This window comes from Heptranchias perlo, chromosome 6 (genome assembly GCF_035084215.1).
Source record: "Heptranchias perlo isolate sHepPer1 chromosome 6, sHepPer1.hap1, whole genome shotgun sequence".
Taxonomy (NCBI): Eukaryota; Metazoa; Chordata; class Chondrichthyes; order Hexanchiformes; family Hexanchidae; genus Heptranchias; species Heptranchias perlo.
This window is the reverse complement of record NC_090330.1, coordinates 107,302,759-107,318,677: the sequence shown is the minus strand read 5'-3', so window position 1 is coordinate 107,318,677 and position 15,919 is coordinate 107,302,759. Positions and strand designations below refer to the sequence as shown.

The 15,919-nt window shown below is 38.4% G+C and overlaps 1 protein-coding gene across 15 annotated transcripts in view; it reads right to left on the bottom strand.

The window, feature by feature from the left end:
* The window catches only part of mbnl2 (muscleblind-like splicing regulator 2), a 104,425-nt gene that overhangs the window by 42,393 nt on the left and 46,113 nt on the right, over positions 1-15,919 (bottom strand). The window lies entirely within an intron of this gene.

Sequence of the window (15,919 nt, the reverse complement as noted above, 5' to 3'; positions counted from 1 at the left end):
TTCCTTATGTTCAAAGCACTTGCAATAAATGCAAATTGCTGATTCATCAGGATATATGTAAAAACTCATTAGAAAAGGCAATAGTACCAGAGGACTCGCAGACAGCTAACGTGATTCCTATATTTAAAAAGGGAGATAAAACAATTCCAGGGAACTATACACCAATTAGCTTAACATCAGTGGTAGGAAAGATAATGGAATCCACACTCAATGTAATAGAGAAACATCTAGAAACCGAAAACGTAAGAAAGAATAGTCAGTACGGATTTCAAAAGGGAAGGTCATGCTTGACCAACCTTATTGAATTCTTTGAAGTAACAAGGCAATGCAGTAGATGTATGGGTTTTCAAAAGGCCTTCAATAAGATGGCACAGAGTAGACTCATGACTAAGGTCAGAGCATGTGAAGTCAGGGGACAAGTAGCAGAATGGATAGCAAGCTGGTTACAAAACAGTAAACAGAGTAGGGGTTAAAGATAGTTACGCATACTGGCAAAAGGTGGGAAGTGGTGTTCCACAAGGATTGATGCTGGGACTTCTGTTGTTCACCACATACAAACGATTTGGACTCAGGAATCGCAAGTACAATTTCAAAATTTGCAGACAACAGCAACTTTGGGGGGGTATAGTTAATACAGAGGAGGACTGCGACAAAATACAGGAAGACATTAATAATCTTGCAGAATGGGCATGTAATTGGCAAATGAATTTCAATATAGGTAAGTGTGAGCTGGTACATTTTGGTAGAATAAGGAGGCCACATACTCTTTGGAAAATAAGAGTCTAAACAGGGTAGAGGAGCAGTGGGATTTAGTGGTACAGATATACAAATCACAAACTAGTGACGTAAGTCAGTAAGACCATTAAAAAAAAGCAAACCAAGCACTGAGGTTCATTTCTAGAGGGATAGAATTGAAAAGCAGAGAAGTTATGCTAAACTTGTACAGAACCTTGGTTAGACCACACTTGGAGTATTGCACAGAATTCTGGTCACCACACTATAAAAAGGATATAGAGGCACTGGAGAAGGTACAAAATAGATTTACTAGGATGATACCAAGAGGTTATACCTATCAGGAAAGATTGAATAGGCTGGGGCTCTTTCTCTAGAAAAGACTGAGGGGTGACCTGATCGAGGTCTTCAAAATTATGAAAGAGTTTGATAGGGTAGACGTAGAGAAGATGTTTCCACTTGCGGGGGAGACCAGAACTAGGGGCCATAAATATAAGACAGTCACTAATAAATCCAATAGGGAATTTCGGGAGAAACTTCTTTCACCCAGAGTGGTAAGAATGTGGAACTTGCTACCACAAGGAGCAGTTGAGGCAACTAGCATAGACGTATTTAAGGCAAAGCTAGATAAACACGAGGGAGAAAGGAATAGAAGGATATGTTGATAGGATTAGAAGAAAGTTGGGAGAAGGCTCACATGGAGCATAAACATCAGCATGAACCTGTAGGGTTGAATGGCCTGTTCCTGTGCTGTACATTCTTTGTAAGATCTAGAATGAAGGGATTGAGTTATTATGAGTGTGTGTAAACTGGGGCTCTATATTCCCTAGAGATGAAGAGGTTAAGGAACGATCTGATTGAGGCATTTAAAATAATAAAAGAGAATCAATAGAGTAAATAGGGACTGTTACTTGCTTCTAGTACGTGAACAAGGAAACAGTCTTAGAATTCAAGTGAAGATGATTAAAAGCAAATCCAGGAAAAAATATACCACAGTTGAAAGCGTGGAGCACACTGCTCCAGTAGCCATATATGCAAAGTCAATTGAGGTGTTTAAAAGTGCAATCAATACTTATTTGAGTAAAGCATCTGGGCATACTATACATTTCTTTTCATATGGGTGCTTTGATGGTTGTCAGTTGATTCATTGGATTGAATATTCTTGGGGAGAGAAGTGCAGGGAAAGAAAATTGAAAAGGCCCATTCTGCCCCAAAAAATGCCATTGGTCAAAAAGTAATGCCACTGACAACAGTCATGAGCAATACATAATCCATCCAGCCCCTTACTGTAGCTTACACAGTGATTATGTGGTAAGGCTAAATTGAAGCCAAAACAGCAGAGAAGGCAAAAGGAAAACGACAATGAAAAAGTTCCAGAACAAAGCTCTGAAACATTGACGAAGTTTTCTGAAGATAGTTTTCTTAAGATAATCGGACAGAAATTCATTTCGCTTACATTTTGAATGGGATAAAATGCTGCAGCTAAAATGTTACTTTTTTCTCTTTTTTATGTCGCATTGTTGCAGCCAAACACATGAATCATTGATAATATTCTGTGTAGCTCATTACTGACAGTTATGAAAAGCAGCTGAAGCATCTTCTAGTGGAAGTGACTTTTTTTGCAGCTGTTATCTATACAAGCTCTTTGTTTAGAATTCAGTACAGCTGCCTGTGTATACAAAATTAGTCAGACATTTTTGCAGTTACATTTTCCGGTCCGTCAGCCTTTTTGCAATAATCAATTAGCCAAAGCAAACTTAATAAGTAAAACAGAAATGTAGCCTGTTGCTCCTCAACTCCTTAAGGAAGTCTTCTCACCATCAAGGTGTCCCTCTTAATAAAATCTAGGGCGCAACATTCCTGTGTTTGCTAATCTTAGCAAAAAGGCAGATGAGAGTAAAAAGTGATGCACAGTTTACAGTTTGTAATTTGGCCAAAATGGTAGTCACAAATTCAAAATGGCCAACCCACGATTGTACACAATTATATCTGAGGATACCAACTTCCTCTTATATTTTTCAATGCTTTTTAAAAAAAATCCATGCCGGGACATAGCAGCCAGAGAATGATCTGGACCTAGACTGGGACATGCAAAGAGCATGTGACGACCAGGGACTTAGCAAGTAGCTGTCTGGGGAAGTGAAGTGACAAGTGAGTCCATGTCAGAAGGATGGACTGAGGAAGGGTAGCAAACAGCTAGACTAAAAAGGTCAGGGTCTCACAGGGGACAGAAACAGGGACACTGACTGAAGGATAATGATGGCCATGGGGATCTCTAGATTGGGATTTTGCTAAGCACTTGTTCCTTGACAAATTGAGCACTACTGCTTTATCGTAGAAACAAGGAGGTTTGTTCCCAGATTGGAACGTTGCACTTGGGAGTGTAGGTTTTCTGGTTTACCAAATGCAAAATGCAATGCTCCAAACCACTCCCAGATGAATGGTCAGATTATTGTGGATTCCAGATAAGGGCGCTCTGGATTAACAATGCTGACGGTAATGTCAGGAGAAAGCACAAATGGCCAATTTTGTCCATGCTCAGTGCTCCTCTAAACATTTGTAATCCTGCAAAAAAGCCCAGCAAAATAGGAGCACAAAGGTCATTTTTACTTATTAAAACTTGATCAACTTGTGCACCATGCCATAGCTGCAGAGAATTTTTTTTTAAAAAAATGAATATTTTGCTCCTGGTCAGATCTGGAGTTAGCAAGCTTAGTAAACAGGAAGATTGAGGTAAAGTCTCTCTTATTTCAATGTCGATTAATTCAAATCATCTGCCAACTCAAAATTTCCTAAATTGCTGTTATTTATGTTGCTTAGAAAAAATTCTAATAATTTGAATTAAGTGCATAAAGCCACTTTCAATTATTAGGATCAAGCTGTATTAATCAAAGATGTGAACAGTACACAGTAGTTTTCTGCCAGAAAGCATGGGTGTAGCAGACATTGGCAGATATATCACAGTAGAAGAGGAGAACACCCTGGGAATGCACAGGACATAGATGGTGTACAACTCGCAGAGGGTATTTCCTTAGACAGTGAGTGCATTATAACAGTCAGCGACTGGGCATGACAGAGTAGTGAATGAATAGGCTTAGGCTCACTAGAGACTGAGGTATGCAACTGATCAAAGGCCTATCGGGATAGACAACCATTTGCAATGTGCCACCAGTGGCCATGAAGTCATCTCTGCCCTTAACTTTCACACCACAGGGACCTTCCTGGCATCATTATTTTCTGCACAAAAAGAATGAAAAAGTGAAAGATAGATCAAAAACAAATTAATTTTATGAAGCTGTACAGTTATAATGGTGTGTGGGTTTAATGTGCTTTGCTGCCATGTTTGCCCTCTATGGGAACCCCCTGATCTTTGTTCCTGCACCCCCTTTAAAATTGTACAATTTGTTTATATTGCCTCCCCTCATCCTTCCTTCCAAAATGTGTTACTTTACACCTCTCTACATTAAATTTCATCCGCCATGTAGCAAAATCATTTTTTCTGCAGCGAAGTCTTCCAAATCACTAACAGTACTCACTGTCAGTACCGTACTGGCACCCAAAGCACTTGCTTTGCATTTTTGGGGGCCGTAATGTCCCATCAAAAATATGCTCGTGTCACTTACCAGTGGCTCATTAAATTGCTTTTGTTCTCAGCTGCTGTTTTCAGTATTTCCTCAATTTCATTTTTCTCCTGAATTAATAACATGCATTTCTCCCCTTTTCACCAAGAGAAATGTCAGGCCTGTAATGCTCCATTTCAAAAACTGATTGAAAGCTTTTGTTACTATTCTTTTATTATATTTAAAAACGAAGTCCTAATCACTGGAGCTACTTGATGGGACGATTTCTTGATTCCACCGGTGTAAAAGAAACCGAATCAATAGCATTATCATCTTGTGATGCTTCTGCTCTGTGACTGTTAATTTAGCTCCCTCATATTGTTCGTTACAATGACACTTCCAAGTTATTCTTTTCAGTAGTGTCAGTCAAAAACAATTCCTGATGAGAATTCTTTACTGTACTACATGAATCAGTTTTCTCATGTATGACAATCAGAAGTAATAGGCCTTTTTAGATGAAGAGTAACATGCTGTGTCTAGATGAAGGAGTAGACTCAATAATTAGGATACTAGGTCCCAGTAATGAGATTAGATCACTGCTGCTCAACTCCATGATGGCAGAGAATCACAATTTTCAAGGCCAATTATTAGTATCAGTAGTGTTCTGCATTTTCATTTCCTCATACTCTGGGAATCAAAATTAATAGAAGGAAAACACAGCAACATTTCCTCCCAGACCAACAATCCAGTATCGATGCTTCGCTGTGCTTGGGTCTCAAGCAACGTAATTGGAAAGTATAATTTGCTTGACTTTGTAAACAGTTCGACTTCTAAATAACCTCAAAATATATTATCTTGATCAACTCATTCACTCATATGGATATATTAGAGCCTGTTTTAGCTATTTGCTACTTTGCCCATACCAGGCAAGTGTTAAGTTTAGAGGATGACTAAACGACGCAGACAGCAGTAGAGAACTGGTGAGCGAGAATGTGTCTCTTTACTCATGGATAATGTGGTCCCTAAACAGCCTGTCCTACGACCAATGTTTACAAGTCCAACAAGGCTAATTATACTGTTCATGGACATCACCTGTAGCCCAAAAGGCAACTGCATCCTACAGCACCAGCCAGAGCTCTCAACACCCATACCTTCCTGCCTATTGTCAATCATCTGTGATTTCCTGCTCTTCCCCTCCTACTACATCCACTGCAGCAGAATTCCTCCTTGACCAATACCCTGCATTTATCATCGGAAAATATGCCTCGTCAACTACATCCTCCTTCCCCCTCCACCTACAGCCCAAAAGACACCTGCAGCAATGGTCAGGTGACTCCCTGTCCACATTGTACCTGAAAGGACACGAGACAGAGAGGAGAGGCCAAAGAGAACATAAGAGATAAGAAAAACAGGAAAAAAAAACAACCAGACGAGACGACAAAGGGATGGAGAAGCACATAAGATGAGAGGGAAGAGGAGAAAACAAAAGAAGCAACAAAGATCAGAGACAGGAGAGAGAGAGAGAGAGAGAGAGAGAGAGAGAGAGCGAGCAAATATATCCTCTCACTTACCATGAACACCATGGGAGGTAATAAAAAAAAAAATCAACTTGTAGCACTGTGCTGCTGAGCATAAAGTTTACTACAGAGCTCTCAACGAACAGTTTAAGCCAGTCCAGTAGGGGGAGATACAGGACTCAAAGAGACAGTACCAGTTTATGGTGAGCGTCATTAAATTTAGCTCAGTCTCACCATCTACTAAACTGTCCCAACAAAGCTGCGAACTTAAGTGTAAACTACGATTCTGCGGTCCCTTTATCTGTTCTCACAACTGAAACATCTGCACCCACCTATGTGCAAGGATACATAAAAAGGCTGAATGGCTGTTTCTCTTCGATAAAGAAAAAAATAACTGGCATTTGTATAGTACCTTTGACGACCTCAGGAAGTCCCAAAGTGCTTTACAGCTAATGAAACACTTTTGTAGCATAGTCACTGTTGTAATATAGAAAATGCGACAGCTAATTTGCACACAGCAAGGTCCCACAAACAGCAGTGATGATGACCAGATAACTTGGATTTTTTTTTTAAAGTGATGTTGGCCAGGTCACCAGGGAGAACTCCCCATAACCTTCTTCAAAATGGTGTCATGGGATCTTTTACCTCCACCCAAGAAAGGAAGATGGGGTCTAGGCTTAACGTTTCATCTCCGACAGTGAAGCACTCCCCCAGTACTGCACTGGCGCGTCAGCCTAGATTGTGTTCAAGTCTCTGGAGCAGGACTTGAACTCACGACCTTCTGACTGAGCTACAGCTGACACTTTCAGTACAGTGTAAGCATTCAATACACAGACTTACATGTGCCCACAATTATTTGCAAATTTCCATATGTTATAAATACTCTTTGTACAGCACTACAATTGCTTTTGGTACGTAGAAACAGTATCACAATCTTATCATTCTGCTACTTTAGCCCTGAAAAATCAGACTAACCATTGCACTGTAACTTTTATACTCTTATAATATGCTGTCGATGTAATGATTAAAATTCTAAAATTAAAAGATACTTTCTAACAAAGGCGATACAAAAGGCTGACTGTGGTACGTCTTGCTCTTCAAATCGCTATAGTTAGAAGTGTTTCAATTATACAAAAGCCTTTTCTCCTTGCAGATGTCACATATACACTAACCGCATTGTTAGTATCCTTTAATTTTGGCAGTTATATTTGTAATGAGTAAATCGATTCTAAAATTCCACAACTGACCCAATATCCCAGTTGCCACCAATAAGGCCAAATAGTAACACCGTTTTTCCTCAATTTCCCATGCCAGAAATATAATCTATACCTGCTAATATTCTGCAGCTAGAACTTGCAGCAATCACTATTATTATAGGGTAATTCTATTCAGATGACTACTCAGGATTTCAGCTTAGAGATGCACTGTAAATAAAACATTCTTCAATTTTCCATAGAAAAGGCCTTGAACACTTCTTTGCTGCTTTCTCCTTCCTCTTTCTATTTCATGTACACAGTGTGTTGTATCTAGATAGTGCAGGTCTAACTATGTAAACTTTCTTTCCTGGCAATTTTCCCAGATGACTGTTAGGTTTTCTTTTGAATCCAGCAAATCAGTTTTAACTAAGGATGTCATAATACTCTTAATTTGTGTGCTCCAGCAATTGTTTTTTTACATATTATATACACCACAGGAAGGTTATTGCAGTGTTGAAACTATGACAAGTACTTTTCCCACCCCTAGTAATTTAACCTTCCAAGCAAAAAATGTTTTGTGCACTTTTGATTGATTCTTTGTTGCTCTATCAAGATATTTACTGTTGTCAGTATGCAGGGAGGCTGAGAGGACAGAGCACGAATACCACCAGCAGATTCTGCTAGGTCAGCATTAACAGAAGAGAGATGTATTTTCCTGTTTTAGTATTAAACACACAATCAATTTCTATGACAGGAGCAAAAGGGGGAATGGGTTAGGCTAAATTGTGTCTGCAAGAGTTTGTAAATGGAAATATCATTAATGCGAACAGAATATATAGTTTTTCCTTTACTGAACAAATTTGAAACTTGGCAAAGGGATTTTAACAATACTTAAGAAAAGCTCAATATATCTTTCTTTAGCAAAAAAAAATACTCTGCACAATGTGAGTCAGTATGCCATCAAATCTGATATCACCAAATTTGAGCAATAAATTCAGCCTGATGGATAAGCTTTACTATTATGCATTTGGTAAATGAGAAATGTTCTGCAGACATACTTTTCAATTCAAACAGAGACTTGTGCGTTAGGAATATTTCTTGGAGAGGACTTTCTTTTTCTCCCCATTCTCGTGATGTGGGTGTTGCTGGCAAGGTGACCATTTATTGCCCATCCCTAGATGCCCCGAGGTGGTGGTGAGTCATCTTCTTGAAACGCAGCAGCATTTTGATACGACTGATTGGCTTGCTAGGCCACTTCAGTGAGCAGTTAAGAGTCAATCACGTTGGTGTAGAACTGGAGTCATATATAGGCCAGACTGGGTAACGACAGCAGAAAGGAAGGGATTACAAAACAGTAACAATTAAGTTCAGTGGCGGTCACAAACTAGCTACCCATATTGATTCTCCAAGTTTGTGTTACTATCATTTCAGGTTTTTGTTATTTTGCATCATGTACATAAGATGTAGTTTTATCATTTCTTAGTTTAAAAATCACTGATTTATTCATGTACGTTTGAATTCAGAGATTCCTAGTATTAGTTGTTTGAGGGGGTATAATGTGAGCAAATGTGCAACACAAAATTTTGCAGTTGGTAGAAGCAGATCACAAAGTTTTTGCAGGAAATGGCTGGATTATTGCAATACCTCGTATATACTGTATTCATATCATCTTCCAAAACTGTTCTTTGGATTTGCATCAGCTAATGCTATATTATGACTTGTTACAGAATATAACACTTCAATTATCAAATTTTCTTGTCTGTAAATTGCTAGTTATTCTGCTGAATTTAATCAGTGTTAAATTTAGTATGCAAAAGCTATAGGAACAGGGCCACCTTGACTAATGGTCACCCTTAAGTAATAGATTAAAGCAAACCTACAGAGGCTTTTTCCAGTGTCCATGCAAAAAGTGCAATTTAAAACACTTTAGCAATCACTGATAGCTTCTGTGCTCAAGTAAATTGCCTTAATAGCGTGATAACAATGTACAGACCTTCAATAGCTTAAATCAACTACGGTAAAAATAGTGAACTATATTCTATCCAAGTACTTTGATAAGTTTTCACTAGGATTTAAATAAAGCTATTTAAATAATGGTGGGCAGGTGAAAAACAGCAGTATAATTAGAGACTTTCTTCTCCTAAACTTGGGTTGTGCCTAAAGAAAACATTTTGAGCTACATAACACAATGGTTAAGTACAGGTGGCTCTCTGCAAGATAGCAATTTGAGAAGAAGAATTAAGAGCTTTACACAAGATGCATATTGGCACAACATTAAAGGGTATTCACTTAGACTTTTCCAATAATGTATTACTTTGAATACTCTAGATATGCCTGGTGTCAACAATGACAGCTGTTGCATTAACTTGGGTGGCTTATTAAATATTATAATTATACTTTGTAATTCACATTCTGCTACCTTTCAAGCTCCACAATGTTGTACATCAGCCAGGCAGACAAACATTGTGGACTGCGGATTTCTGAGTTTGTCTTCATTGCCATTCTACATCAATCAGCACAAAGCACTTTGAGAGTGAAACAGATTCACTTGTATTCATATTTTAGAACACAACATTCTACACTACATAAGCGTTCAAAACTCTTACAAAAACAATTACCTCAAAACTAAAAGATTGACCAAGCTCAGGCTCTTTTCTCTAGGAAAAAAGGCTGGGAGGTGATCTAATGGAGGTCTTTAAAATTACAAAGGGGTTTGATAGGGTAGCCGTATAGAAGATGTTTCCACTTGTGGGGGGAGATCAAAACTAGGGGGGCATTAATACAAGATAGTTACTAATAAATCCAATAGGGAATTCAGGAGAAACTTCTTTACCCAGAGAGTGGTGAGAATGTGGAACTCGCTACCACAAGGAGTAGTTGAGGCGAATAGCATAGATGCATTTAAGGGGAAGCTAGATAAACACATGAGGGAGAAAGGAACAGAAGGATATGCTGATAGGGTGAGATGAAGTAAGGTGGGAGGAGGCTCGTGTGCTGAACAGGTATAGGCTGGTTGGGCCGAATGGTCCGTTTCTGTAAAATTCTATGTAATAAGCTGCTTCAAAACTAAAATTGGTCAAAGTTCATTTCATTACCAAAAACATTTACCCAGTTCCTTCCAGTTATATAGACTTTTGTGTTCATTATTAGCAATTATTCCTAGTATTTTATCAACACATTACAATAATTTTCACATTTTACTTTATCCATTTCTGTAGAAGTCAGAATCTTTAGTCCTCATACAATTCAGACAATCCTTTTACTAAGATGTAAACTAACAGTACACAAAATCATCAAGAAAATTCCATAGTATTTTTTAATTCAGAAGTGAAACAGAATAATTCTCATGAAAAGGTGGATGCTGTTCCTACATATATCAAATAGTTAACCATTAACATTTAATTCATAAGAAAGGACTCAAAAGATGGTCAAGCAATAACACAGTAGCTGCAGGCAAACATTCCTAACATTCTTTTAAAATATCTGCCTGGAGTACAAAGAATTCCATATACTTTTTCCAATTGAACATTATATTAAAAAAAAGATGATGTTACCCATTCCAAACCTTGTTTCCCTGTCGATCTACTGCCATGAAAAGTTTGTCGTATTCCTTGCTCTTCTATAACAGTGAGCGAGAGTCAGAATGCTACTCAGGCTGGGGCCAGCACACCAAGCCCCCTTTTGTGAGATTGGTGTGTCTCACTATACAACTCCTCATGTGAACAACTAATATTGAGGCATTTTAATTATTAAATGGGGCTGCATGCAGGTCATATTTAAAACAGGAGAAACTGATCAATAAACTGAAATATCTATCTTGTCCAATATTGGATTTTAGCTTCATTTCTTTTAATTAAAATCAACGTGAATGCCATTGGATATATCCAGCTGTTGCCATAAAACTGATTTTCAGTTAGGCCTCTATCCAAATCTAATTAACTGATGCCAGCCTTGGCTTAGTGGTAGCACTATCACCTCAGCATGGATTCTAGCCCTACTCTAGGACACATAATCCAGGTAAATACTCCAGTACAGTACTGAGGAAGTGCTGTACTGTCAGAGGAGCCAGCTTTTGGATGAGACATTACACTGAGGCCTCATCTGCCCTCTCAGGTGGACGTAAACGATCCCATGGCACTATTCGAAGAGCAGGAGACTTATCCCCATGTGCTGGCCAATATTTATCCTTCAATCAACGTTACTTTAAAAGAGATTAACTGGTCATTTATCTCATTGTAGGACCTTGCTGTGCACAAACTGGCTGCCATGTTTCCCTATGTTACAATAGTGACTACAATTCAAAAGTATTTAATTGGCTGAGAACATGAAAGGTGCTATATAAATGTAAGTTTTGTGACTGCAGTAGAATCTATGTCAAAATGGTTGCAAGTATGGTTCAAAATGGGGGGGGGGGGGGGGGGGCAAACAAATGCCATAACCCCACCTGAATTCATGAATAAACTGGAACTGCACAAAGCACTATTTAGGATCAAAACAATCTTAATTTTGCATCAGTTATTACAATATGACAAATTGTACAATTTATCAAATATGATTTAAAATTGAAATACTTCAGCAACTGAGTAGACACAGGAAGAATAACAGTTTTTAAAAAAAATCATTTTTATGGAACATGAATGTTGTATGGCACTTATGCAATTTAGACTTAACCACTTTTTGTACCAATGCACATCACCAATGGATACAATAACCAAGGTAAATTGAGCTTCGTCTTTTCAGCTGTGACTTGGATGACTATTGCCAAACAAACCATCAGTATTTAACCCTTTCAGTCAGTTAAAAGAATGCAACTGCTCGTTTGTGGGAGCTTACCTACTACGCAGATTGCTTTTTTCCAAATCAAGTATGGATAATTTGATTTAGGTTGCAAACGAATATGTGCAGAAAGGTAATTGTCAATAAAGTCAAGGATGCATGTAATATATTTGTTAATTTTTTTTCCTTTAAAGTGGCATGCTGAAAAAAAAATACATCGATGCCATCCAAGTTCCTGTTGACTTTTTTTTTGTTGTTCCTGCTTGTGTGGGTATGAAATCCTATATTTTCTCCCTACTTTTCAAGTCTTCCAAGACTATACACCATTATTTATCCCTCAATCTGTGCCTCCAGAAAACACATTAACTGGCCATTTCCCTCACTGCACACCGTAGGACCTTGCTCTGTGAAAATTAGCTGCTGTATTTGCCTACAAAACAATTACGTTTCAAAACCAATTCATTGGTTGAAGTGTTTTGGGACGTCCCGAGGTCCTGAAAGGTGCTATGTAAATGCACCTTTTTCTTAGGAGGGTCAGTGGATTTGGAGGAAGCAGCTCAGAAAATTAAAGAATGAGTTGAATAAGATGTGCAGGTGAAATTTAATACACACAAGTATAAAATACTACACTTGGGAAGCAAAATAAATGACAAAACTATTCTGAGGATGAAGTCGAAATCTATCTGGTCATCTCAGTAGACTCTGCAATCAACAAAGCCAACAGAATGTTGAACTACATAACCAAAACAGCAGAACGCAAGTCAGAAGAAGTTGTGACCAAACTGTACAATGCTCTGGTAAGACCGCACCTCAAGTCCAGTTCTGGTCGCCGAAATTAAAGGTGACATTCAAGCTCTCGAGGCACTGCAAAGATCCACAAACCTGATTCCTAGTGTCAAGGACTGAGCTATGAGGAAAGATTGGAGGCACTTTTGCTTTTCAGCATGGAAAGAAGGCATTTGTGAAGTGATCCTTTAGAAGCATACACGATAGTATATGGTATGGAAAACATTAATTCAGAATATTACTTTAAATGAAATAGCAAGAGTAAGATGAGGGGACACAAGTAAAAGCTAAACTTACAATTGATGTCTGGAATTTCTCCTTCATGCAAAGAGTGATCAATGAAAAGAATAGACTTCCAGGAAGAGTAGTGTAAGTACCAACCCGGGAATCTTTAAGAAACATGTTGGATGCTGAAACAGGGAGGGGGATATCTCTGGATGGATCTTCTCATCCATAATTATATTGTAATCTTATCAATTTTAAACATTCTAATATTGAAAATAAAATTATTTTAAATTTAATTCTTTTTCAATATTCAAGTATCCCTTTCATTTCCCTTGGCATTAGCAGAAGGCTGAAAATATACAGTGACACAATTTCTACATTACATTTTCAACCTCTACCCATGAATCCCAGGATCCGGAACACTCAGATAAGGAAAATATAAACAGAGACAGACAGAGAAACATGCTTGCTTTGTGAGGAGCATATACAAAACTCTGCCAAAAATTATAAAATAACTTTAGTTTGGCTTGTTACTCCAGACAATTCTATCCATTCCAAAAGCCAGAAGGTAAATGAGTCACTTCAGTTACAGTACCTTGATTAAACTGGTTAATAAAAAAATAGACCATCAATGATGGTCTATCTCAGTAAAAGCATGCCGATAAATGTTTTGCTTGCATCACATTTCAGTAAACAGTAGGTAAAAACAACCCACTGATCAGTCTTTGTATCATAGCTCACTTAGATCAGTGAGCTAACTTAAAAACAGAAATAGAAAATGCCTAAAAACATTTTACATAAACGCTGCTCCAATTTCAAATATAGCCTAAATGGCAATGAGTTCGGGGCAGTTCTTTCACCTCTGGAAGTTGAGCTTGAAACCAACCCAGTGAAGAGGGAGAGAAAGAACTTGCATTTATATAGCACCTTTCATGACCTCAGGATGTCCGAAAGTGCTTTACAGCCAATGAAGTACTTTTGAAATGTAGTCACCGTTGTAGTACTTTAAGTAAGGACAATAATTGTGGAAAATGTCACAGATGTACACATTTAAGACAATGGGTGAGGTTCACCCTGCGACTGGACGCAATTTATTGGTTGGGGACTGGTTCGTGCTGGTACTGAGTGCAAAATGTAGAAGAGCATTCTATTCTTCACTGCTGACATTTCTCACTTGGACAGTACTTTGGTAATGTGTCCAGTTCTGGTCACTGAAACAACAAGGCAACCATTCAAGCCCTGGAGGCTATGCATAAAAGTCCCAGAAGATAGATGCCAATGACAAAGAAAGATGTTTGAGAAAGAAAAGCACTTTCATTCATATGGTGCTTCAGTACATCTCTTAGAAACATCCCAAAGCATTTTGCATACCGTTAATTACTTTGAAGTTCAGGTACTGTTGTTATGTGGGTAAATACGACAGTGAATTTGCACACAGCAAAGTCCTGCAAATAGCAATTAGGTGAATGACCAGTTGACCAATTTTTAATGGCACTGGTCATGGGAGGAATGGAGGCCACGAAAGCAGGAGAACTCATTATGAGGAAAAACTGGCAAAGTTTGGGCTTTTTAATCCTTGAAAGGATTAACAGAGGTAGAGAAGTTAGAGAAGACCTCAGAAGTAGAGAAGTTAAAGAGAAGACCTCAGAGGTAGAGGAGTTAAATGGTGTAAACATAAACCTGGAACACTACTTCAAATCAAACAATGACAGTACAATAAGGCAGCACAGGTTCAAACTAGTGAACAGCAAATCTTGGAATGATATCAAAAGCTCTTCCTCACAATATAAATAGTGATCAACACATGGAATGGACTTCTGGGTAAGGTAATGGAAGAAATATCCCTGGAATTGCTTAAGAGACCTTTTGCTGCTGTGAGGGAGAGGACGGAGTGAATTCTGAATGAATGAGTTAGGGTGGACTGTGTGATTACTATGCTAATTACAAGATCACAAAGTGTTTAGGTTTCTAAAATATGCTATTGTCTCAATGAGTTGACTTCTACTAAGTTCAGCGTACAGAGTACTGAAAACAGGCCAATTGTGGAATATCTTATAGCTGGGTCAGGAATTCATGACAATGGAGCGAATGGAAAGTTATTTGCTACACAAAGTTCTTTTCCTGGATTAAATATAAACATTTTTATTGAACTGAAGAAAATTTTTGCTGTCCAGCAGATAGATAACTTAGAACTTTAAAAAAAATATTTCAATCATTTAACCCTTAAACATATACAATAGGCAAGAGTTAACCTAAAGTTAAGGGGTTACTATAACCTAACCCAACACTGTGCTATCTCTGCTCTTTTTTGTGAGAAAGTCCATCATGCAGCCTTGGCACCAAAGATTTGAGATGTTGCAAGACTTTCATTGCAGCAAAAGAACATTGGCAACACAGAGTTATTGGAGAGTCACAATTTCTCTGCCAAAGCAAGAGGAATCAAAGTTCTGTTTCCTTGTATGGAACAAAAATGGTCTGGTCCCTCGATTTCAATGCGACTGCTTTCCAAACTGTTCTGTGACCAGCCAGCACAAGCAGAAGTCAAATAAGATCAGCTACGTGAGGTCATTATTTTCTCATCTTCATATCCCACCCACTCAAACTGAATAGCAGTTTTGGCAGTAGAGATTGATGGTAAAATTTGATACGTGCAAACCAGATCTGGAGATTGATGATACAGTAACTTGAGCACCAGAAACACTCAAACTTGTTCCGTTTCTGATTTAAGGAGTGAAAATGGGTGTGGGGGGGTATATCAAAAGGGAGAAACAGGAATAGAAGAGTGATTGTTTTGGTGGAAAAAAGGTGTCAAAGTTAGAGGTGAGGAAATGGTTTTAAAGGCCTATAACAGCTGAGGTATCACGGTGGGTGGAGAATGTTGAGTGTTAAGCAAAATCTTGAGGGTAGTAGTGGGAAGTTTTCCCATCGCTCAAACGGTGAGGGTAGTGGGATTGGGGGAGCAAAACCTAGGTGGCAAAAGAGACAAAGTCGGAGCTAGCCTCAAAAGTTATTGAGACCTTGAATGTAGAGAGGCTAGGAGATATAATGAGATTGAGGGGCTGGGTAATTTTATGCAAAGGGTAGGATTGAGCAAGGATAACAGGGCACAGAAATCAGAGGAGAGGGG